The sequence below is a fragment of the Talpa occidentalis genome, unplaced genomic scaffold (genome assembly GCF_014898055.3).
Source record: "Talpa occidentalis isolate TD23 unplaced genomic scaffold, MPIMG_talOcc4v2.1 talOcc4.6, whole genome shotgun sequence".
Lineage (NCBI taxonomy): Eukaryota > Metazoa > Chordata > Mammalia > Eulipotyphla > Talpidae > Talpa > Talpa occidentalis.
Genome location: NW_023604972.1, coordinates 74,901,333 through 74,924,707, shown reverse-complemented (window position 1 = coordinate 74,924,707; position 23,375 = coordinate 74,901,333).

Here is a 23,375-nt window from a genome sequence, read left to right as displayed (position 1 = left end):
TAGAGATTGACAGTCACTTGATTTTTAAAATGAAATTATCAATTCTTATATATGATTTCTATGTTGATATTTTTAGTGGGTGATGTACTGTATTCTAGTTGCACAGTGTGTCAAAATAATAATATGATTAGGGCCTCCCTGGTGGTGCAAGCGATTAAGCACCGTACTATCAAGCAATCTGCAGCCTCCGAAGCACGAGTTTGATCCCCGGCCGGCCAGGGAACAGCCCACAAGGTGCGGCAGGCCTCTCCTGACTCACCCGCTGCTCTCCTCAACAGTGTACTTCAGTCAATCTGCCTGTTCTGTTCCCCACTGTCTTTGGTGAATCCTCTCACCCCCCACATCTCTGGCCTGTACCCCAGCGCTTATATGCACAAATAAATAAATTTTAAAAAGAATAATATAATTAACAGAGTTGCAGTGTTATGAGTTGAAGTGTCTGTATTTGGGCTCATAGTGAAATACTAATATACTAAAGCTTAAAATGTTCTACAAGAAGGTCCCATAGATTGTCATAGTGGTAAGAAATTTTTACATAGCTTTGATGATATAAATAATATATGCCATTGAAATTTAGGTCCTAACATAGTATTTTTCCTCATACAGTGAGGTACGAAGTTTGTAATTCCATTTACTACATTTTGGTTTCAAACCCCTACTGCTAAGAAGCAATCAAACAGGCAGGTAGCACTGACATTATATATACACATTATTAGTCTTTTCTTGGCAAACTTACTCCCAACCTAACAGGAATTACGACTAGAACCACTTAGTTTTCATAAGAATGCAAGCATTTTTTAATGTGTGCTAATGTTCTCAAGATTAGATTTTTGCATAAGCAATTTTTGTTCAGATGGAAACACTTGAAACATAATCACTATTAATAATATATTAGCAATTAAAATAAAACTTTGGTCAGAAAATTAAAAAGGAACTCATTTATTATATTGTGACTATAACATTATTTTCAGGGTAGGCAATATATTTCATTCTGGAAGAACCCCAACTACTTCACTCAATTTCCATGATATACAAAAAGCATCCTAAAATATAAGCATCCATTGTACAGAAAAGAAAGTAACGGTTTAGTTTATTCCAATTAGATTCAGAAGATTTGGATGGAGAAAATTATATTTGCCTCACAGGAATTATAAGGAATTTACTGAGGAAAATGGCAATTAATGAAGCTGAACTCAAGCCAATACCTTAAGTTATCCAGTTGAAAAATATTGTGAACTCCTCATTGTTTCCACGGTTTTCCTGATTTTGTATCATCATATACATGGGGTGTGTAGATTAGGAGCTATCTTTATAAGTGTCAGACCTAAATTACACTTGTAAACTTTGTAGTTGGCCAGGAACTTCTCATTTATGCAGAAACAACTTTGCAATTATTTGTTACACAAACCTATTGAGAGCACTAGCCTGCTAGCTTGTGTGAACATTTTGCTGAACAGCTGCTTTGGCTTTAAAATTTGGACTTTCCAAGTGCTGTTTAAAATACCAACAGAAAATGTGGAAGGTACTATAAAGAATATTTACTTAAATGTCATCATTTCTAACTCGGAGTTTATAGTTTTTTTTTTTTTTTTTTTTAATCTTTAAAATTAAGGGAATGGATACCAGACTCAGAAACCAATAATGAAAATTACCTAGAAACATTTGACTTCGTAATATTTAAAACCATGTGAAAAGAAATGTGTGTATTTGTGTATCTATATAACCATCAATCTCTCTTTCTCTCTCTCTCTCTATATATATATAGATATAATATATATAGGTATATATTATATCTATATATAGACATATATATACACAGACATAGAGTGAAAACTGGAAAATAGTAACATTTGTAAGTTAAAAGGATTATAAATTACACAAATAAAATAACAAATAGGTTGCAAATTAGTAAGCTCCTCTGTAATACACAAGTATGAAAATATTTATATAAAATAATATTTTAGACTTTGAATTACAAGCAATTTTAAAAAGGAGCATAATGTACATTGATTAAATGGCAAAAACGCACAGCTTACAAACAGTATTGAGGGTGCATTTTTATAATTGTCAAATATTTCCACACTGGATTACTTAGTAAATAAGTTATACATAAGTATATATGATATATAACTTAATTTATACATAAGTATATGATATCATCTAAATGTGGATACTAAAACACTGTGTCTGTGCTAAAGTATAAGTATATCAATCAGAACTTGGAAATAATAATTTGAAATAAAATAATTCTCATAATTCAACGTTTTATTATAATTTCCATTCCTTATTTATGCTATGTGCCAGTTACCAGCAAATATGTGGCAAATTGCTACCATGTAGTGTCTTAAATCCAGCTTCACTTATCTTTTCACAGTTCTGTAGGTCAGGAGGCTGGGGGGTGCGAGGCTAGGTTATCTGCTTGGAACCTCTGATGTCTGAAATCCAGATTCTGGACAGTTAGGGTTTTCATCTAGGAGTTCAAGGGAAGAATCTCCTTACAACTTAAGGTATTTTTCCAAATAACTCACTGCCTTCCAGCCTTTCACTTGCAGATGCCAGACAGGTACCCTTACCTCCTAGAGCTGCTCTCACATCCTTGTTCTATGCCCTCCTCAACCTCAGAAACAGAGAATCTTTCTCACAGGGATTTTATCTCATGCTTTCAATCGTTCTGCTTTCCTCGGGCATGTCAGGGAAAAAAAAAAAAAACCTCCTTTTAAAGGTCTCACTTAATTAGGTTAGTGCAACCTGGATAATATATTTTCCTTGCAATCAATTGATTAGAAAATTAAATTACATCCTGAGGTCCTCGTCTCAGAACGTAATCATGGGAGCAATCTTAGGGGTTAGAAGTTGTGGGAACCATCTCCAGATTCTACTCACAACAAGCTCTAGTCCATCCTCATCTCATTTCAGGACTCAGGGATCCAGCCTACAAGAAGAGCAACTGAGACATTCTTTTCCAGTTATACCTAGAAAAGAAAAGGCAAAACCACAATGTTCAACAGCTTTTGCTCAGGAAAGGTATACATCATGTCTCCTCAGCTGCTGTAGGCCAAAGCAAGTCATATGGACCAACACAGTATCCATGGGCAGAGGCACAGAATTTTCACAGAAGGAACTACAGGAACTACAGGAACAAGGCACCTGTGGATAGCTTTACTCATAAAGGCAGGAGGGCAGGGCAGTACTTGGGAACAACACTTCAATCTAGCAGGCCCATGGAGAGAATGACCTATAAATATGCAATTAAAATAGTTCAGCAGTTAGACCAGAATGGGCCCAATAAGATTTTTTATTGTGTTTGTTAATATAGCAACTATATAATATATTTCATTAGTTAAAATTATTAAATATATATTGAATTACAGGATTCTTATTATTGAGAAAAATAATTTGAAAGATTATGAAATATGAGTTAACAAGTTAGGAACTTTCCAAATCTGTTCTGCAGAGAGAAAAATTTAGTAAAGGAGTTGTGTCTTCTTATTTATAAAGAGTATTTATAAACCTTAATTTGTTCCTAAAATATTTTAAAATCTATTTTTTTTTTATTTTTTAAAGATTTATTTATTTATGCATACAAGAACTGGGGTACAGGCCAGAGGTGTGGGAGGTGAGAGGATTCACCAGAGACAAAGCGGGGAACAGAACAGGCAGATTGACTGAAATACACTGTTGAGGGGAGCAGCGGGCGAGTCAGGAGAGGTCTGCTGCGCCATGTGGAATGCTCCCTGGCCAGCCGGGGATTGAACTCATGCTGCAGTGACTGTGAATAGCTTCATAGGTTGTGTCTTAACCCCCTGAGCCACCAGGGAAGCCCTAAAATATATTTTTTAAATTTAAACTTTGATCAATGTGATCCAGTTATTGATATTATCTATATATAAATTACACATCAATATTTTTATTATCTATTTTTTATTTATAGGAGAAATGAGGCTGAGTTATTTTTTTAATGAAAAGTCCATGGCCAGCACTGGAAAACAGGTTTGTTGGGCTACACCCTTCTGAAATTGCATGATGTCTCTCACTTCTACACAAATTAATAACATCAAACATTTATGGGCACTTACTACATTTTGTACACTTTGTACTGAATATTCAGAACATTCATTGAAAGTTTGTCTCCCCCCTCCACTGTATTTTCACATTATACTTGGATTATGACATGTTATCTTTAGTAGTAAATAAGTAGGAGTGAGAACTTAAAATTAACAATATTTTTCTTTTCACTTAAATTATAATTTGAATAAAAGATTGAAGTATCACCAAATTATAAACATGAATGTATTTATAAGAAGCAAGAAAAACTAACTATTATACTCTAACAGATTCATACATACCTGTCATCCATTACGAGGTGGATGCTGTATTGCCTGCTTTTGCATCTTCTTGCCACTAGTGCTACGTTGGACAGACATTCAAATTAGATTATTTGAGGATTATACATGCATACATGCATATATAGCAATATTTAGCTAGCTGGCTTTGAGGATACCTTCTGTTTCTTTTGTGCTAAAGAACTATGATTATTACATAGTCCAAAATATCAATTTGATGGACATCTTTGTAGTCACTTGAGAAACATAACCATGCTCATTTTCGACCAAACTTCGCATGTGTGTTGTTTCTGCTTATGATGCTAATGATGTTTAAAATTGAATTGATTCAGGGTTACAACTTAGGTTAGAATAAGCGGATTATATTGACAGAGGTGTGTGTGTGCGTGTGTGTGTGTGTGCGTGTGATGCAGAGACAGAGAGAGAGAAAGTGAGAGAGAGAGAAAGACTGAGTTGTATTCTTCTTTATAAAACAAAGAAGAAATGTCTCCACCTACTAGGTTAAGCTGGTTTGGAGGACATTAGACAGCAAATATTAAAATTAGTAAAGAACCAAAATATTAGCATACAGAGATCTTAAATTAGAAGTAGTCCGCTGGTCGATGGTGACAAAATGCCTATTTAACACAGCATGTAGGCCCTACTAGGATGCTCTACCTGGCTTTAATCTTGCTATGACCCTCACTCCCTCATCATCAGTTAACTTAGACATTTCTACATCTTAGAAAATATCAAGGACTCACGATTTATTCTGATAACACTTTCTAAGTGGAAATGCTAGTTCTCCTAATTGTGTTTTTCATCTCTCTTAATATCATTTATTTATTTATTCAAAAGTAAATATTTATGGTGTCAATACTGAATACATGATTCTATTATCCTTTACTTCTGAAAATATCTAAGCTCCTCTCAGCCTCCTTTACAGTATTTCAAGAATATGGACACAGAGGATATTTGGGGAAGGCTAAGCCATTTTCCTTCACCCATTTACATTTAATGAATAAAGAGAGAATATTAAAAAAAATTAGCAATGTCTAGGTAATTTCTAAAGGTATTATTTAGTCAAGTATTTATTTTCACTTATATAAGAATAAGACCAGAACCAAAAATACTTAAAATACATAGAAAAGATAACATTATTCTTGCAGTTTTGCTTTTTTCATTCTTTGGAGAGCGTTTACTATATGATGGAAAGCCATGATAGCATCTGGCTTCTTGGCAAGAACCAAATACAACTGGCAACCCAGAGATACTGAACGACTGACAGATGGTTCAGATTCTATGGATGAGCTTTCCATCTCAAGTCATCTACCATAGCCCCTGTTCTTTATATTGCATGCATTTAAATTTTAACATAAGATAAAGCCATGACTTACATATATAGTATGCATTTATGTGATTATCTATTATGTAAATCTGAGATTTGCATATCCATCTACCTATATAGCTATACACACATAATTTTCATCTTTCTGGTAATGTAATTAGTTCTATTTGCCTATAATCTCTTTTGTGTCTCTATACTTTAAACTATTTTTGAAGTATGGTGTCTTTTTGATTAACCATTGATGGCTATAGTACATATTCTCCACAATGGTTAATGCCTTTGTCTTACAGTAAAAGTTTACTGTAGGGCAACATTTTCCCCAAAACATTATGTGTCATATTCTTCCAAAGACCATGGATTTGTATATTCTAAAAAGTAAATAAGAGTCCAAATCCCTGGGCCAAGATAAGATTGTGACCTTCTTGCATGTACGCCATGTGGAAATCACCACAGGAACAGACTGCTGAACCAAAGACAAACAAACAGAGCTGGCTTGTTGCCTTCTCATAAATCTGAACTTGTGGTCAGTGGGTACCTGCCAAGTCATTGTGGATATTCAGGCAGCCCTTGTGGCAAGCTGTGGAGAATGGGAAGATGTTCTACTTTAATAGTATTCAAAGTTTCATTCATTAGAATACATAATATTTAAAGATACACTAAAACAAGCCACTTTATATAAATCTAGAAGGTGAAATGCCTTATAGAAAATTCTAAACAGCATCATTTTTTTTGTTTTATATTGCCATGGAGATTTTAAAATATTTGGTTTATATTTTTAGTATATTTATTACATTTTTATACCATTCCTTATCAATTTACTTCAGATATAATTTCTGTGATGTCAAGATATATATCTATATTGATATACACACATATGCATACATACATACATACATACATTTTTTCATTTTTGCTAACTAATGAAATATAATTTTGCATTGAGACTTTTACATATATCTTCTCTTATTATGTGTAGCTGGTATGCAGATGGACCTATAAGACAGACTCTGCCTGTGTTAAAAATACAGTGTAATTTAATTTTAATTTAGAAAAAAAAAACATTTACATTTGTCTTACTAAATCAATTTACCATTTTCCCAGGAGAGTTATATTTACGTCAATATGAGCAGGACTTGTAAATATAAATTAAATACTTGAACATATGTTAAGATATCCAGGTATGTAGGAACTTTACTTCTATGACTGGAAACATCAAAAATTAGTTTTTCATCAGACTAGTTAGCTCAGTGACTCATAGTCTTAATGGAACAGCACATGAATGGTCATTGACTTGATTTTGAAACGATTCACTCTGTTTACTGCTACTTATTCATAAGACTATAGAATTTAGTGCAGAGAAGAAGACCTGCCACAAATTTGCTCAGTAAACAATATCTTTTTTTAATAATTAAATTTATTTATTTTTCCTTTTTTTTTTTTAGTTTTTCTAACACGGTTTATTGAAGAAACTGTTCTTTCCTTGTTGATACCCAAAGTGAGTGAAGAAATATTTACAAATATTTAGGTGTACCTTTTATATTTCTTTTAACAATGTCATATCATTTTCATTGTGTAAGCCTTTTACCTCCTTTATTAAGTTTTTTTAATAATAAATTTTATATTTATATTCCCCATACAATTGCAACCCCCTTATTTTGACCCCAATCCCTCCCCTCCCGCCCCCTACCCCCCATAGAGTGTCTCCGGTTCATAGTTTTTTGTTGATTTTGATTTTCACTTTCTTATAGTTATTCATTTTCCTGGTCCCTTATTTAAGTTTTCTAGATTCCTGCTATGAGTGAGACCATCTCTTTAAAGTTAAGGCTTGGGGCCTCCCTGGTGGCACGAGGGGTTAAGACACAGCACTATGAAGCTATACACAGCCACTGCAGCAAGAGTTCCATCCCTGGCTGTGGAGGTGGCCCACATGGCACAGCAGACCTCTCCTGACTCCCCTGCTGCTCCCCTCAGCAGTGTATTTCAGTCAATCTGCCTGTTCTGTTCCCCACTCTGTCTCTGGTGAATCCTCTCTCTCAGCCTCCACACCTCTGACCTGTACCTGTATTATGTTCTTGTATGCATAAATAAATAAATCTTTAAAAAATTAAAAAATAAAGTTAAGGCTTATTGGATAAATGATGGTTAATGACTGATTTCTTTATTTTGATATTTTTGTCTTCCTGTCAATTTATATATAAGTTTATATATAATTTTTTCTTCTTGCATTTAGATAGAAGACCTCCTTTCAATATCTCCAGTAAACAAGATCTAGTGATGTTGAACACATTCATCTTTTGTTTGTCTGAAGAGACATTATTTCTTCCTCATATGTAAAAGAGAGTTTTGTGGAATAGAGAATTCTTGGATGGCAGTTTTCATCTTTGCATGTGTTGCTACTTTTACTTTGCCTGTAGAGATTTTGCTGAGAATTCTGACAGAAGCCTGATGGGACTATATTTATTAATTACCTGTTTTCTCTCCCTAGCCACCTGTAATTTATTCTTTCTTTATCTTGAATTCTTGATAGTTTTGCTACCATGTGTTAGTCTTTGCATTTAGATAATCAAGTGCTCTATTAGCCACAGGGACTTGTAAATTCAGTTCCCTAACCAGGTTCGGGAAGTTTACAGCTATTATTTATGCAAATGATCTTTCTTTTCCTTTCTTCTCTTCAACTTCTGGGAAAACCATCATCCTTATGTTGCCTGCCTTTCTGGAGTTGGAAATAGTGTTTTTTCATTCTTTACACATCTTGTTTTCTGCTTTAGATCTGCAACATTTCTAGATATCTATCATTGACTACACTTATTTATTCCTCCACTGGTTTTATTCTATGTCTATATATTTCCATAGTATGTTTGATTTTGTTTGTTGAGTTCTTCACAACCTAAATGTGTTAATTTCTTAATTAAAACTTCAATATTTGCTCACTCACTAAATTTAATCATAAGCTCATTGTTGTTTTTCTGAGTTGTGCATCTGTTTGAGTTTCTTCATAATAGCGATTTTAAGTGTTTTATCTGACAGGGAGTCATAATCTTCTATGTATTTGAATTTGGTTTCTGGAGAGTTATTGTTGTCTGCTTTTGATGTCATTTTACCTGAGATTTCAAGTTACCTAGTATTATATTTCTCTTTCACCCAATCTCACTATTTTAAATAATCCCTGGCTTTTTTAAAAAATCTGGGTCAGCAACTTATAACTGAGCAGTTTATCTTTTGCTTTTACAGCAGATATTGCTATGAATTATTCATTCCTTTATTTTGGTAAATGCTGGCTGTTATAGGTATCAAAAAAGGATGATAAAAGGGTTGTTGCTGTGTCAGTGGGATGGAGAAGGGGTGCAGAGAGGGCCAGCACCTTTTTTGGGAAGTCTGTTCCACGTGCATGCCCCCACCATTATCCTTTGTCTTTGGGATTCCAGATCTGAGACTAGCTCTCCTCTGTTGGAAAACTTCATGGTACTGGAACAAGTCCCAAAGGGAGGAGGTTTGTAATTTAGAAACTTTTTCCTTAATGCCTTACAGCCAGAGTGGAACATCTTAGCTCTACTTTGGGTATCACCCGGGACAATGGCATGTGACTCCACACTGCCTCTCCTCTTTACCCCCAATTCCTTTGGTTGGGTTGATAATTCTGTTGTTTCAGTCACCACCTCACCCCAGCTCACTGCCTCTGATTGTAACTCTCCCTGCTACTTCTACCTTTTGTTACACTAATTAATGGGTTTCCTTTCCATTCCTTTTAATGAAATTTGTGTTAGCTGTCGAGGTCAGGGACTCCTTTAAACTCACTATAACCCTGTCTGATTTTTGAAGTGATGACTCATTCCCACATAATTGTTAGTTAACATTCTTATGAGTTAAGTAAGAAATAGCCTGTTGCTACTTTGGTGATGACATTCTCAGAATGGGATTTAACAACAGTCCATGAGGAGTTATAATGTGCTATATCTGAAATTTTATGGTGAATTGAAGACAGACCAAGAACAAAGTATAAACATAAGATAGAAATAGAGAACATGGACTTAGTGTTGGAAACACTCAGATTGCAGGAAATGGGGGATGACAGCACCATTTTTGTTTTAATAATTTAGATATTTATCCTCTCTTTGTAAAGAAATGATATGGAGGCCTCCATGGTGGCACAGGGGTTAAAGCCAGCACTATCAAGCTACTGGCAGCCACTGTAGCACAAATTCCATCCTCAGCCAGGGAGCAACTCTCGGCAGTGTATTTCAGTAGATCTGCCTGTTCTGCTCCCCACTCTCTCTGGTGAATCCTCTCACCCCCCACACCTCTGGCCTGTACCAGTTCTTGTATGCATAAATAAATAAATCTTAAAAAAAAGGAAATGATATGGAGAGTACAGCAAGATGCCAGAGCCACCTCCTTCAGATATTCACAATAAGATTGTACCAAAACATCCGAAAATGCCAATGGAAATACAGATGATCCTAGGACATGCCATGAACAATGGTCCAGGGACAAGGATAGGAAAACTTTAAATGAATGGGATTTATATTGAAACCATGGTAGTAAAACCCACAAGAGAGAGGGGCAATTACTGTGCTGACCTCCATACAGTTGCCAATTCAGAGGCACTCACCAACACTGGGGACTTTTGAAAACTGGCATTACACTGGATAGGGAATGGGAATGTTGGCAACCAGGGCAACACTGCTGTAAAGCTGCAGGAGCAGATGTGCAGTGTGTCAGTAACTGGCTTAAGCTTAAGCCTCTTAATCGAAAATGGCTAGAGCCAAAACCAATGGTGAAAAACAGTGAATTGCCTGTGGTCCTCATAGAAGAAAGTACTTTTTGAGTTTGAGGATGGGATATTCAAAACACCGGCCAACACCTTACAAACACATGGGCTACAACCAAAAAGTAGATGAAAACTCACACAAACTTGAGTTTCAGTATCTGTTATACTATATACTCCTTATACCAGGAGTATAATGTCCTGTGCTGTACAAGAGCACAATTCCCAGCTGTGACCTCATATCAAATATAATCCATGCCCAGTGCTGGATCTAAAACTCAAAAATAGTCTAGCACTGGAAGCTGAAATAAGACTATACATTGCAATAAGTCCTAGGAGTCTGCACAGAGGATGGGGTCACTGCGGATCCCTCCCCAAACAACTTTTGTACCCATAGACATTTGGGAACTTGAAACCCTGATGCTTCCAAGAGATAATTCTTTGGAGCCATATTGTCTTGGTCCATTTTTACCTACTAACTTCATTAGTACTAGCTCTTTGATTACTCCACCAGGTGTAAAGCCAATAATCTGATAGTTTATCCCTATTACACTGCATCAACTAAAAATGAAGAGAAAGAGGTACACACCACAAATGCATCAGCTAAAAATTCCAGAGAAGAGTCTCAATCCAGAAGAAATGTGGAACATGAGTGACTAGAAATGACAATGCTTATGGAAAAAAAAAAAAAAACACCAATGACAGATAGGAAATAACAACAAAATAAAGATATGTCAAGTATAAGGCTGTTAACAGTTTTAAATTACAGAACTAAAGAATACTATAACTGAATTTAAATTACATTTCAGGACTTTAAGAGTGTAAAAATGAAAGCAATAGAGAGAAATAAAGAGTTTAAAAACAATGTTAAAGAACAGACAAATAGAACAATATAGAGAATATTAATGTATAAAGGAGAACTTTGGGATAACCTAAAGAAAAATAACATCCATACCATGTGGGTACTAGAAAGAGAAGAGAAAAAAAAAAAAAAAAAAAAAAACAAAGCACAGACATTTTACTTATAGAAATAATTGTTGAAAACCATCTCAATCTGGGAAACTAACCAGATGTCAGGCTCAAAAAGACCCAAATATCCAAACAAAATAATACCAGACACACACTAAAATACATAATAATAAAATCAACAACATAGACAGAATATTAAAAAAAAAAAATTCAAAAAGAGAAAACCTCAAGAGAGAAAATTACTCCTATGGGAACACCAATCACACTGTCAGCAGATTTTTCAGTAAAAACACTTCAAGCACAAGAGGATTGGCAAGAGACACTTAAAGTACTTAAAGAAAAAGATTTCTGTTACAGAATATTTTTCCATTCAAGATTAACATTCAGTACAGAAGGAATAGCAAAGCATTTCACTGCAAGCCAAAAAATTATATATATTAACACCAAGCCAAAACCGAATAAGTCCTAAAGAGGTTATTATAAAGCAATAGTACAACAAAAAATAGAGGGGGCACCACAATCATTTAATATGGAGCAAGTGGAGAGTAACAATGTGGCCCTTCCAGTGAGTCAGAGATCAAATTGTCCAGTGGGTTACATAAATAGCCCATCATATAATTAGCAAAATTAATGAAAGTAAATAAAAGTAAAACTAAGAAATAAAAGTAAAATTTTAAAAAGTAAAACAAAATTAATAAAAGTCAAACAGGGTCCCCCTGGTGGTGCAGGCGGTTAAGCACAGCACTGTGAAGATATCTGTAGCCACTTCAGCACAAATTCGATCCCCCACCACCCAGGGAGCAACCCAAATAGCGAGGCAGGCCTCTGCTGCTATCACCCTCTCCTCTCCTCAGCAGTGTATTTCAGTCAGGCTGCCTGTTCTGCTCCCCACTCTGTCTCTGGTGAATCCTCTCACCCTCCAAAGCCTGTGGCCTGTAATCTTGTATAAATGGATAAACCTTTAAAAATAAATAAATAAATAAATAAAAGTAAAACAAAGGCCAATGGAAATTGAATCTAAATAAAAAATTAAAAGAAAACTTCAAACACAAAAATATTAAGACAACTCTCCTCCCCCCCCAAAAAAAAAATGAACTATTATGCTTCATTAATCACCTAAAATGTAGATGGTCTAAATTCACTAATCAAAAGGTGTAGAATAGTTGAGTGGATTTCAAAATAAAGTCCAGCCTTTTCTTGTTTACAGGGAATTTACCCTAACAATAGAGACACACATAGACTTGGAGTTAAAAGCTAGAATAGATTTGTATATGCATATGGCAACCAAAAAAAAGAAAATCCAGGAACAGCAATACTTAGATAAATAAACTTCCAGTTAAAAAAAGGAATAAGAGATAGAGACTGCCAGTATGTTATGATTAAAGACTTAGTACAACATGGTGAAATAACATTCATATGTGGACTGAATAATGGAGCACACAAATAAGACAATGGCTGAAGTAAATAGAGAGATTGATAGTAACGCAATAATACATGAGGATTTTAATACTCCACCTAAAGCAATGGACTTGTCAGCAAGATAAGGAATAGATAAATAAACAAGAGCCTTATATTACAAACCAGACCAAATAAGTCTAACTGAAATATACAGAACATTCCACTCCAAAATCACAACCCCCACGTCTTTTTTCAAGTACATATGGAATGGTTAAAAGAACATACCATATTTTGGGACATTAGTCAATAAAATTACAATGATAAAGACAATAATATGTATTTTCTTTTTTTTTTAAGATTTATTTTTTATTTATACAAGAACCACGGTACAGGCCAGATGAGCGGGAGGGTGAAAGGATTCACCATAGACAGAGTAGGAAGCAGAACATGCAGATCTACTGAAATACAGTGCTGAGGGGACCAGCAGTCGAGACAGGAGAGGTCTGCTGCAACATGTGGGATTCTCACCAGCCGACCAGGATCGAACCGGCGCTGCAGAGGCTGCAGACAGCTTCACAGTGCTGTCCATATGGTTTGTGGTTTTTTATCTCACATTATAGATAGTGATTATAGTGATTAATCACCTATAATAAAATAAAACAAGTAAAATTATGAATATATAGAGTCTAAAAATTATGCTGCCAAATAACTGTTGGTGGATTAAAGAGGAAATTAAAGCAGATTTCAAATAATGCCTTAAAGTAAATGAAAATGTGGATTCAAGCTACCAAAATCTTAGATGGAAGAAATTTGCAATACAGGCACACATTAGGAAGCAAGAAAAATTTGAAATAAAAAAATCTAATGCTGGGCCTCCCCTGGTGGCACAGCGGTTGAGCGCAGGGCTGTGAAGCTGCCCACAGCCTCTGCAGCGCCAGTTCAATTCCTGGCCTTCAGCAAGGGTTCTCTCCTGCCGCACCCTCTGCTCCCCTCAGCAGTGTATTTCGTCAGTCTGCCTGTTCTGTTCCCAGCTCTGGCTCTGGTGAAGTCTCTCACCTTCCCGTGCTTCTGACTGTACCCAATGCTTGTACAGATAAATAAATAAATCTTTTTAAAAAAATCTAATTCTAATCCTAAAGAAATTTGCAAAAGAGGATCAAAAAAGATCCAGAATTGGGTCTCCCCTGGTGGCACAGCAGTTGAGTGCTGGGCTGCAAAGCTGCCCGCAGCCTCTGCAGCTCCGGTTCCATCCCCAGCCTCCTGCGAGAGTCCCACATGGTGCCCAGACCTCTCCTGCCATGCCTGCTGCTCCCCTCAGCAGTGTATTTCATCAGTCTGCCTGTTCTGCTCCCCGCTCTGGCTCTGGTGAATTCTCTCACCCTCTCACACTTGTGACTGTACCCAGTGCATAAATCCTTGTATAAATAAATAAATAAATAAATCTTTTTTAAAAATCCAGAATTAATGGAAAGTAGGACATATTATGAGCAAGAGCAGAAATAAGAAAAATAGAAATCAAAAGACTATCCAAAATGTCAACGAAGCTGACTTTTTTCTTGAGAAGAAAAACAAAATAGAAAAATCTAGCTAGGCTAAATAATTAAGAGAGGAAATACTAATACACAGAATCAGAAATAAAAAAAGAGAAATCACCATAACACAGAAATACAAAGTAGCTATTAAGAGAATATTATGGGGCCTCCCCGGTGGCGCAGCGGTTGAGCGCTGGGTTGCGAAGCTGCCCGCAGCCTCTGCGGCGCCGGTTCGATCACCAGCTGTTCCCCAGCCACCGGAGGAGGGTCCCACATGGCGCGCAGACCTCTCCTGCCGCCTGCTGCTCCCCTCAGCAGTGTACTTTGGTCCTTCTGCCTGTTCTGCTCCCCGCTCTGGCTTTGGTGAATTCTCTCACCCTCCCGCGCTTCTGACTGTACCCAGTGAAGAAAGAAAGAAAGAAAGAAAGAAAGAAAGAAAAGAAAGAAAGAAGAAAGAAAGAAAGAAAGAAAGAAAGAAAGAAAAGAAAGAAAGAAAGAAAGAAAGAAAGAAAGAAAGAAAGAAAGAAAGAAAGAAAGAAAGAAAGAAAGAAAGAAAGAAAGAAAGAAAGAAAGAAAGAAAGAAAGAGAAAGAAGAAAGAAAGAAAGAAAGAAAGAAAGAAAGAAAGAAAGAAAGAAAACATGCCTCTATTAAAAAAAAAAAGAGAATATTATGGACTACTAAGTATATGCTAATCAAGTAAATAACCTTGAAGACATGGACAAATTTCTAGATCTATATTGTCTATCAAGACTAACCCATGAAGGGCCTCTCTGGTGGTGCAAGGGGTTGAGACATGGCCTATGGGGCTGTCTGCAGCATGAGTTCAATCCCTGGCCAGGCAGCTACTCACATGGTGCAGCAGACCTCTCCTGATGCGCCTGCTGGTCCTCTTAGCAGTGTGTTTCCATTAATCTGCCTGTTCTGTTCCCCACTCTGTCTCTGATGAATCCTCTCACCCCCCTACAACTCTGGCCTGTACCCCAGTTCTTATATGCATAAATAAAAAATATTTAAAAAATTACAAAAGAATTTATGTCCATGTTTCTCCATTAAAAAAATACATTAAATTGGAATGCAACTTAATGTATTTTAAGATGCCAAAAATATCCCAATAGCATAGAGATAAAGACAACACAAGACCAAATTTTATGGCATATTCACATACTTTATTAGATGATCAGAACTGAAAGATGAGTAAGATATAACTCTAAGATACCTACTATCCAATGGTCTCTATTCCATTTGAATTTGTATGAAAATATTGGCTTTACAGTCTGTGCTACCAAATGGTTACTATATTTAAAATTCTATTTTTCTCTATTATTATTTTTTTTTGTTTTTTTAAAAAATTATACCCACTCATTACTAAAATTATTATAGAAATATGCAAGTTAGAAAGTAAACCTCCTGTATAGGTGTCATCTATTATAAGATATTATAAAATATTTCAGTGTGATATTATTCTAGGTATATTAAGGAATCACAAAAGAGCTTTGCAATAAGAACATGGAGTGCCTTGTCCTAAGGAAATGCAGTTATAGAAAGATGCAAATACAATCCATAGATCCTGCATTGTCAAAATATGAACAAACTACAGGAGTCTTGTGACATATATACAACTATATAAAAATAAATATATCTATATCTACATGTATCTATAATATATTATATATATGTATATCTATAATATATATATATATATAATTCATATATATATATATATATATATATATGAAAAGTCCAAATATTCTTGTTGGACACACTTGAGGGAAAAGAAGAGTTATGGAATAAATATAAAGAAGAACAAAGAAATTCTAAAAGAAAAAACAAACTAGTTTGGAGGATGCCTAATTTAAAAAAAGAAGTGAAGGTTAATGAGCAGCATATATCACATTCCACCAAGGATCAAAACTGACTCTTACCATTCTGACATCAAATAGTGAAGAATGGAAAGGCAAAAAGCCCCTCTGCAAAACTTGAGGTCCAGGTCCTTGGGTGGAATGTCTCAACTTTCTCAGAGTTATAAGATTCAGAAGTAACCTAGTTCTGCTAACCTTCTCTTGAACAAGCTGTGCACTGGAGACCAGCAAAGAATGGTAAGGGATCAAGAGGATATTTAAAAGAGTTTATTTCAGAGAATGCAAAGCATAAATCCTTTGCCCCAGTAAACAAACTCTCCTTAGGACTGAGATTAAGAGAAAGAATTGAGAAAGCTGTAATTGTGAGAAGTAAAACTATCTAAGCAGTAACTTTCAAACATTTGGTTTCAGGACTTCACCATAGTCTTAAAAACTACTGGTGACCTTAAAGAGTGCATTAGATGGGTGATAGCTCGTGCGATTTACCAGTTATAAGTTAAAACTGATACAGGGCAGCAGAGGGCACTAAATCTAGCCAAGGACACTGTCCAAATTGTTTATTGGTCTCCATCTGTATTTTTATATCAGCAAGCAAAACTATAAGATTCTTAGTTTCAGAGAACAACAATAACAAACCAGGGAAAAACAGAGTTACTGAAGCCAAAAATAGTGGTTTACCTCAGTTGAAACAGTGTCCAGTGTTTTAAAATCCTTTAAAGTCTCCCTTGATGGCATCTGCTGAGGGGGGCAGCACTATGAAGCTATCCACTGTCACTGCAGTACGAGTTAAATCCCCAGCCAGGCAGCTACCCACATGGTGTAGCAGACCTCTGCTGTCTTGCCTGATGCTCCCCTCAGTAGTGTATTTCAGCAGATCTGTCTGTTCTGTTTTTCACTCTGTCTCTGGTGACAAAAAGTCCACAAAGTCTCCCTAGATGGAATCTTCCCACCACTTAGGCCTGGAGCACATGACAGCCAGTCTATAGGCTCCGGTCCAACTCAGAAAGACAGCAGAAGACACAGTGTCAGGTAAACAACACTCAAAAGAGCAACTGAAGTGGCCAAACAGAAGGCCGACTGACTGCCACAGTCATGCAGTTCAGCAAGGTGCCTTGCTCCAGGTCTTCACCTTCCTTGCCAGGATGTAACAGCAGCAAAACTGGGAACTGTTTCAGTTGCTAGGCTTACTTGCAAAGCCTCCAGAACTTTTCCTCTCTAAGTTTGGCTGCTGAAAGCCTCTCCATGTCTTCCAGAGTTCCGCAACAGCCTTCTAGAAGATGCATGGTGGAGTAAGAACCTCAGAATGGCTAAAGATCTGAACATGTTGAAATCCCAAAAGCTGAATCCCAAGCAATGAATCCTGGACACTGAATGCTGGGGACTGCCTCTGCAGTCCCTTGTATTTCTTCTCAGAATCTCTACCATCACTGATATTTTGTTAGCATTTTCCCTGGGCTATCCATGCTCACCAGCAACCCCTACAGGGGGTAAAACCTATTAAAGAGTCTTTAGTTTCAGCCACTGGTTACAAAACCAAGGAAAAGTTTAAATATTATTTAATTATTTTTAAAATAGCAATAATTTATCTTTAATAGTGTCTATTGACTTGAATAGAGTTTTATCAAAAACAAATTTTTAAAGACATATTTCCCTGTGTCTCATGCTCCTAGGCATCTTGCAGTGCATGACAAAAATGCAAGATTCTGACAGCTTATCTGTTTCCCCATGTTTGTGTTAAACAATTAATAACCTTGAGAGGTGATGTAAGTTCTCCCTGTAGGATAAAGAATAGATTTAACTTACTGATGGCTCTAAATGGCAGTCCCCCAAGATCAGTCTTCCTCTCCAACCATGTAACCCATTGCATGCATGGGTATCTGTCTATGCACATCCATGCCATTCTGGAGAATGGGTACTTAGGGTGGAAACTGATCCTTTGGCTATTGGTTTTTGTGTTTTTTGTTTATTTATTTATTTATTTATTTATTTATTTATTTATTTATTTATTTATTTATACAAGCACTGGGTACAGTCAAAAGCGCTAGAGGGTGAGAGAATTTACCAGAGCTAGAGCAGGGAACAGAACAGGCAGACTGACGAAATACTGCTGAGGGGAGCAGCAGCGCGGCAGGAGAGGTCTGTCGTGTCATGTGGGACCCTCGCTGGTGGCCGAGGATCGAACCGGCACTGCAGAGACTGTGCAGGCAGCTTCACAGCCCCGCACTCAACCACTGCACCACCAGGGGAGGCCCTTGGCTATTGGTTTTGATGAGAAAATATATTATTGAGTGAATGAATATAATAAAGATTCTAGCAAAACGTCCAGGCCAGGTACAATGAATATTCCAATGCAGGCATAATCAACAAGTTTGCTTTACTTACAGCTCCTTCCCTTTCAAGATTCATGGCCAGGGCCTCAGCACTCTTATCTACAAGGTCGGGCAGCCGGCCAAGCTGGTCTTTCTCTCCAAGGCCATCCCCAAATGCCTGCATCTTTCCCCCGTTTCCTTGCCCCCCCTTGTCTGGGGACTTTGCTGCAAATGGTTGTGTCTGCTGAAAAATGATGTTATCAATGTAACAGATATGGACACAGTTGTGTATAAAAGGAACCCTTGGTCTTTAAACTGGTGCTCAGGCCTTAGGGGGCTACCCAGGTTTGGAACCTCATGCATGAGTAATAAAGCTTCTCCTGACTTCACCATTCCTGAAGTAAGGCTTATTTTTCCTCTGCCTGGGTAAAAGGCTAGAATTTATTTCTACAACAGTTTTGCTGGAGGTAATAAAGTCTTTTGACTTTGACACAGGAGTCTCAACAAATCAAATTATATTGCAAATAGTTCTTGATAAAAGCAAAAATATATAGAGAAGAGCAACATTATCATTTTTGCAAATTTTAATTCCTGGATTAGTAATAGTACTAACTGATTTAATATCTTATAATATTTTATTTTAGTTAGAATAAATGAAGACAACCTGGCCTCACGTATACATGCAATTGGAAAAGAAAAATATTTGTTGACATAGTAAAAAGATTTCAGGATCCCAGTGCTCCTGATCTACAACTACAAAGTTACTGCCTACATTAAGATGATTACCCTTAGACACTGCATTTACATGACTTAGCTATTTCAGAAATTTATTGTTCCTGAAGGTGAACTAGCAAATAAATTTAAATTATTGGTTTGTAACTATTATTGTTGCTTTTGTTATTGTCTTTTAGTATTGTGCCCTAGTGGGGGAACACAAAATATTTAACAAAATACCAACAAATGTAAGTCAACAGTATATCAAAAGGGTTATACACCATGATCAAGTGGGATTTATCCCAGGGATATAACAATAGCTTAATATACATAAATCAATTCCTCTAATGCATCATATCAACATACTTAAGGATAAAGATCATATGATAATATCAGTAAATGCATTGAAATCATGTATAGATTTCAACAACCATTTTTTTTAGGATTTATTTATTAATGCATACAAGAACTGGGGTACAAGCCAGAGGTGCAGGTGTGAGAGGATTTACCAGAGACAGAGCGAGGAACAGGTAGATCTACTAACATACACTGCTGAGGTGAGCATCAGGTGAGACAGAGTGTCACCAGAGACATAGTGAAGAACAGGCAGATCTACTAAAATACACTGCTGAGGGGAGCATTAGGTGAGACAGGAGAGGTCTGCTGTGCCATGTGGGTTATCTCCCTGGCTGGAGATGGAACTCATGCTTTAGTGGCTGTGGATAGCTTCATAGTGCTAAGACTTAACCCATTTTGCCACCAGGGAGGCCCCTACAACCATTTACTATTAAAAAAAAAAATCTAAACTGAAATGGAATAGAAGGAATCTACTTCAGTAATTTTTTTTTATTTTTTTATATTTTTAAGATTTATTTATTTGTTTAACTATTTATTTATTTATTTGTTTGTTTATTTATACAAGCACTGGGTACAGTCAGAAGCATGGGAGGATGAGAGCAGAGAGCAGAACAGGCAAAATGATGAAGTACATGCTGAGGGGAGCAGTGGGTGGCAGGAGAGGTCTGTACACCATGTGGGACCCTCGCTGGTGGCCAGGGATCGAACTGGCGCTGCAGAGCCTGCGGGAAGCTTCGCAGCCCAGCGCTCAACCACTGCACCACCAGGGGAGGCCCTACTTCAGTAAATTAAAGGACATGTCACAAATAGCCCATATAAAATTTAATGATGAAAAATGACATAAAACTGAAAGTTTTCCCCTTAAGTTCTGAAACAAGACCAGGTTGCCCATTGTTAACAGTTTTGTTTAACATAGCTATCAGATGAAATAGGAAATAAAGTGAATCCAAGTAAGCAAAGAATAAGTGCAACCATTGCTATCAACAGGCAATATATGATATATGAAAACAAAGATTAGGAAAATAAATTAGTATCAACAGATAATAGAGCAATGTGACAGGTTACAAATGCAACATACAAAATTCATAGACTTTTTATGTGGAGAAAGCAAACAAGAAAAAAAAAAGCTATTTAGAAAATAGATCCTTTTATAATTGCTTCAAAAAGAATTAAATACCACAAAATTAACTGAAGAACTTAACCTATAAAAGGAAAACTACAAGATGGTGGCGCAAGGAGATGAAAGGGTAGCCCACACTTATGTAATGAAGAGCATTAATACCATCAAAATGGCTGTCCTTCTTCATATGATATATAAACTTAATGCAACCCCCATCAAATTACCAGCAATATTTCTCAAAAAAAGGAGCAAAAAAATTGAAATTTATATGGAAAGATAATAAGCCTGATGTAGCAAAAGTGATCTGGAAAAAGATGGCGAGAAATAGAGGGCTCATACTACCTGATTTCAATCTTTTCTATAAAGTGACAGTGTTAGAATGATCTGGTATTGCTTAAAAATAGAAATATAGAGCAATAAAAAATAGAAAATGCACATATATCACAGTGCCTAATCTACTATAAAGGAGCTATGGCCATGCACTAGGGATAGGACAATCTTTTTAATAAAACATGCTGAGAAAATTTTAAAGTCATATATAAAATAATGACATTGGATCACTCACTAGCTCTGTACATACAAAAGTAAAACCTCAATTAGAATAATGACTTAAATAAAATACCTGAAACAATAGAATATACAGAAGAAAATACTGGAGATATGTTCCATGGCATCAACTATAAAGATATTTTTGGTGATTTGACCCCTACAGCAATTGGAATAATCATATATATATATTTATATATATATGTTTATATATATATATATTTATATATATATGTGTGTTTATATATATATACACACAGTGATCATTATGCCTGAAACCATATATATATATATATATGTTTATATACATACACACAAACATATATATGTTTGTACATATATACACACAATTAACATCTTTTGAGTGTGACTTTTCATTTTTCCCAGCATCATTTGTTAAAGAAGCTTTCCTCTCTTTTTTTTTTTATATTCCCCATACAATTTCAACCCCCCCATTTTGACCCCAGTCCCTCCCCTCCCGCCACCCACTCCCCCAAAAGTGTCTCTGGTTCATAGATTTTTGTTGATTTTGATTTTCACTTTCTTATAGTTATTCATTTTCCTGGTCCCTTATTTAAGTTTTCTAGATTCCTGCTATGAATGGCACATATTAAAAAAAACTAGCAACAACAAATGTTGGCGAGGGTGTGGAGAAAAAGGAACTCTTCTGCACTGTTGGTGGGAGTGCAAACTGGTCCAACCACTGTGGAGAGCTGTGTGGAGATTTCTGGACCTACTAAACATAGAGCTTCCATATGATCCAGCAATTCCACTCCTAGGTATTTACCCAAAGGACACAGAAACATCAATTCCAAAGAACACCTGCACCCCTATGTTTATAGCAGCACTGTTTACAATAGCTAAGCTTTGGAAACAGCCCAAATGCCCAAAAATAGATGACTGGATCAAGAAGATGTGGTGCATATATACCATGGAATATTACTCAGCATTCAAAAAAGATAAACACATGCAATTTGCAGCAACATGGATGGCGCTGGAAAGGATCATGCTCAGCGAAATAAGCCAGAAAGAAAAAGCTTTCCTCTCTTTATGTAATATCGTACTTTCTCAAGGTGCCATGTACTACAAATATTGTCTCCCCTTTTTGTGGCTTTAGATTTCTCTTTCTAAAAAATTCTATAGCATTAACTTCAAGAGTTGAACTACATCTAATTTTCTAGCAGTTGGTACTGTGGTTTTATATTTTAAAAATTGGTCTTTGCCAACTTGAGTATGTTGAAACCTTTTTTTTCTGAAGTTGCTAAATCATAGGATGGTTAGGGTCTTAAAGGGATCCAGTCACTGGCGCAAAATTGCTGTTCAGGGGTGGGGGGCTAGTTTGTGTCTATGGCACAACTGATATCCCTCCTCTCTGGAGCTCCAGAACAGAGACTTTGAAGTGTGGTGTGCATTGTCAGTGCACTTTTGGAGTCAGGACTTGTCCTGAAAGTTGGAGGCGGAAAAGTACAATCCAGTGTACCATCATTTTTTTTTTTTTTTTAATTTTCCCTGGATAGCATCTTGCCCTGTGTGAAGCAACACATATTCTCCACATATACTAGTCCTTAGTCAAGGTTATTTTCTGCCACAGTTTATCTCTCCCTCTGTGGAGATCCTAACTGGTTTACAGAACTGTATTGTGTGACTGCCATGCTGGACCACAGCTTCCAGGCATTTCTACCCATCCACTTACTGCTCAATGAAGTAGCTGTCCTTCTTGACTCTCCTGGTGCAGTCTGTGCTGGTCTCTGATACAGGGGTGATGTTTCAGTTTCACCCAAGTCACAAGTCTCTCTGAGAGTAATGTCCTTTTGGTTAATGGATATCCATCTCTGGAGTGAAGCAAGGAAACTTGTCTGATATAATCTTACTAATTTTTATAAATTAACCTGGCCAACTTAAATTGTAATTTTTAATGATGCAAAAGAAAAACAAATAAATAGAGACTGCAATAATAAAATGCATTAAAATACTCATTAAAAGGACAGGAAAGAAATACACGAAGATTTCCTGGTTTAATTGATTTGGTCTAAACAACCTGGAGGTTGGAAAGAGTATATTATGCATGATAAATAAAAAGTTCTAGTTCAAGTGCAGTGCTATGAAGAAGACAAAGTGTTTTCACCAATGGACAG